We start from the raw sequence: 3,822 nt of genomic DNA, 5'->3' as shown, positions 1-3,822 counted from the left end.
TAGCAGACAAGAAATAAGCGTTAATGACTTTAATACTGTAATTAAATTCTTATAGTTTTAGTAGCAAATTATTTTATTTTTACCAAACACATTTTATATGGTAGTTACATCTTATCCTCAACTTTTTTTGCAATTTAATTGAACAGTTGTTTTTCTGTAGTGTTAATCGAAAGGTTGTGTTTACTATATCGGTTATATGTGTATTTTCGTTGTGAATTCTTTACTGTGTACAGACAATTCGAATAATACAACGAAATAAATTTGGTCAAATCATTATTTCATCGAATTACTTGCAGCTTAAATTTATTGAAATATAAACTGTATGTATTATCGATTGCATGCACGTAGCTACTGATATTGTATAAATTTTAAATAGGTATCAAGTTTTATATTCTTGAGCTATAACTTGACTAATTTTCGTAAAGATAAAAATTTATAAAAGGCAATTTTTTATGTTTTAAATGGAGAATTATAATTAAAAATATCACAAAAAAATAGAAAACATTTATAAAAATGTATAAACAGGAAATCAATTTATTAGCATGAAAAGTCTTGCTAGATAATACGTATATCGATTAGATTTTAAGGTTTTATTTAGTGTACATATTTTTATTGATAACAACCTATTCTTAATAGTTATATTAACTAAGATATTATATCTATCTGAGACACATATTTTTCTAAGTATATTTTATAGCAATCATCATTTTATCAGAGTGGTGTAAATACTAAATAGATACCAATACATCCGCGATTCAGGTGATTTAAGACTAACGTCGAAAATTTAGGTCTTCTTTATAACAATCTATTTAAATATTATTTCCTGATAAGAATAGTATTTTTGATGTTATAGACGCATTTACTGTATACGTGTCAATAAAAAACTACTTCAACGAGCCAGCGATGCGTTTACGCGTTAAAAACATATAGATACGTTTATAATTATTGCTATTTGCTATAATAATCTTTTTTATTTTAATAAACTCTAAAATAGTCTAAAGCATACATATCTAAGACCATGGGCAATTAACTCTAAATTAAAATTTTCGGTTGATTTTAGATGTCTTATTTTTGGTTACTTTTATATTAGGAAATTTGTTATTTCTAACGGTCTTTACATAAAAATATGTTATATTATTTACGTATACATGGTGTATAAATAGTTATAACTTACACAACACATGTCAAATTTCCACTGATACTTTAACATAAAAACATTTAAAAATGTAATGCACATTCACACACAGTTTTAGTATACTAGGCTTATCATACATATGTTATGCTTAATTTGCCACTAGTTATAATGATTTATTTCAACATGATCGACGTAGCGTCGTATTGTAAACGCCGAAATCATCAGCAGCGTTACAGACTGTTACTTTTTTGATTACAAGTCTATAATTTTCATATTTTCTACAATTTTTTTTCACTCACTTATAGCCCATTTAGAGGTATATCATTTAAATTTGTATCAACACTGACAACACTCAATAGCCGCTTACTGTTAGAAATGATGGAATTAATAAATTGTATTAAATGACATTGGAGAATAATAATATATTATTTAAATTTACAACATAACATTTGGATTTTTAATTAATTAATTAAAATTTTAATATCCCCAAATTTAATGACTACGAAATGCAATAAAAATATTTTACAAACTTTTCAACCATAAAAAAAAAAAAAAATAAGCAATATTATTATCATTATTTTTTACTAATAGTACTTCTATGTTGACACAACTGTCACTAAATGTACTTGTGAATCGTGGATTAGAGTATGTCTATTGACACTGAATACGTGTTTTTTTTCAAATTGAACTTTAACTATACTGCTGTAGAAAAATACTTATATTTTTGTCACCATATTAGTGTTTGTGAGTTTCAGCATAATTACATTTTGCTATTGACGATTATAATGATTACATAATCTAACCTATATTATGCACTTGAAGTATTATATTTGAGCATTTGCGTACATTGTCATGAAAACTAATTTTAATTAGTTAACAAATAATTAACATACTTTATTTTTTAATAAGTTGTAATTTTCAATCAATTAATTTATCGATCTATCGTCTAGCTGTGTACATCTATATAGGTTTGATAGATAATATAATTTATCAGTTATTACAAAGTACAGAAAAATAACATAATTATACAAACATTAGATACTTAAAACATCAATAAATACATGGTTTTACACAGTAAAAATAAATGGATACTTTTTCCTTTTTTACACTATTCATGGATTAAAATAAACCTTTTTACTAAGAGTGCGATGCTATCAAAATCGATAAAATGTATGGCAACTTTTTATTCAATTATATGTTTCATAAGATATACAAGCATCTAACATAAATTTTAATAAGAACCTAAAATTCTAATCTTTCATCATTAGAATAAAAAAATAATAATAATTTATATATTACATCTGAAATTCATGTTCAATGATTCATAGTTTGAACAATTAGTATTGGTTACATATAGTTAATATGAAAATATAAAATTATAACATTACATTATTACCTCAATGAAAACTAATCATATATTATCGGTTATCATTATTAAATTATGTAATGTTTCATGTTTCAATGGGCTAGAAAAAAATAAAAGCGCCAGTTTTCAATTAACGCGATTTATTAAAAGAACGACACACCTGTGAGAGTTATATTGTTTTCTCAGTCTTACTACCTAACATAAAATAAAGCAAATTTGATTATTTGAGTTCAGTAGAAAATTTTTTGTGTTATTAGCATCAATATTAGACTGAATTGATATATATATATATATATATACCTATTATGAACAAACTTTAAAGTAAGCACATTATCTATCATCGGTGTTTTACAATATTTAAATTATTAACCGAGTTATGACCATTTTTATATTTTCATATTTTAGATATCTATTCATAACATTAATTACTTAATCATTACTATTTAGAATTTATGAATATAAATTATAAATAATGTATCATAGAATTGCGTTGAATTATATAAATATATTTATGATATAACTTAAAAGGAATTTCTGTACACTACTTTAGTACGGCCAACAAAAAAAAAGATTTTAAGGATGCCCCAGTTACTATATCAATTTTAAAGTTACAGAAACTTTCAATTTTCATTATTTTATAATTCCAATATTTTTATTACAATAAAGCAACAGTATCTATAAAGAAATAAATGTCAACAAATCAAGAAAATTTAAATTATTCCAATATAATATGATTTAAATAATAGATCTATGTCAATAAATAATGTGATAATTTATTATAAATTACATTTAACAGAACGTACACTGATATTGGTATTAATTGCTAATAATGCAATTTAGTAGGTTAATAAATGATAGTATTAAGTATAACAATTTTAATGTAGTCAGTATTATAAATAAATTAATATGATAATATTTTTTTGTTTACTTATTTTGTCAAACAGTAAAAAAAAAAAAACAAAAGAGTTAACGTTGAAATGTTTGAATAATGTATTCCATTAATTATGTATGTAGTTGAAAGAATTCAAGAAAAATGTTCTATCATAAAACTAGTTTTCACTATTTTAATGTTTCCATTGTTAATTAAAAATTTTCTGAAATATTTAAATTAAAGTCAATTATTAGATTTGAATTCAGTTTGATGAATACGTTGTATTGCGTTTTTCAATATTACCATACTGAATTATTGACCAGCTACAAATGCTTTTTTATCTAAATTTAAACTAAACTTATAAAAACTGCAATAAGAGAGAAAGATTCAACTTTAATCACAGATTTATCTTACAAAGTTCTGTCAAGTGGATTACGGTTATTTTGATAA

Source organism: Melanaphis sacchari, unplaced genomic scaffold (assembly GCF_002803265.2).
Source record: "Melanaphis sacchari strain LSU unplaced genomic scaffold, SCAv2.0 Contig132_pilon_pilon, whole genome shotgun sequence".
Classification (NCBI taxonomy): Eukaryota; Metazoa; Arthropoda; class Insecta; order Hemiptera; family Aphididae; genus Melanaphis; species Melanaphis sacchari.
This window is presented reverse-complemented; position numbering follows the sequence as displayed.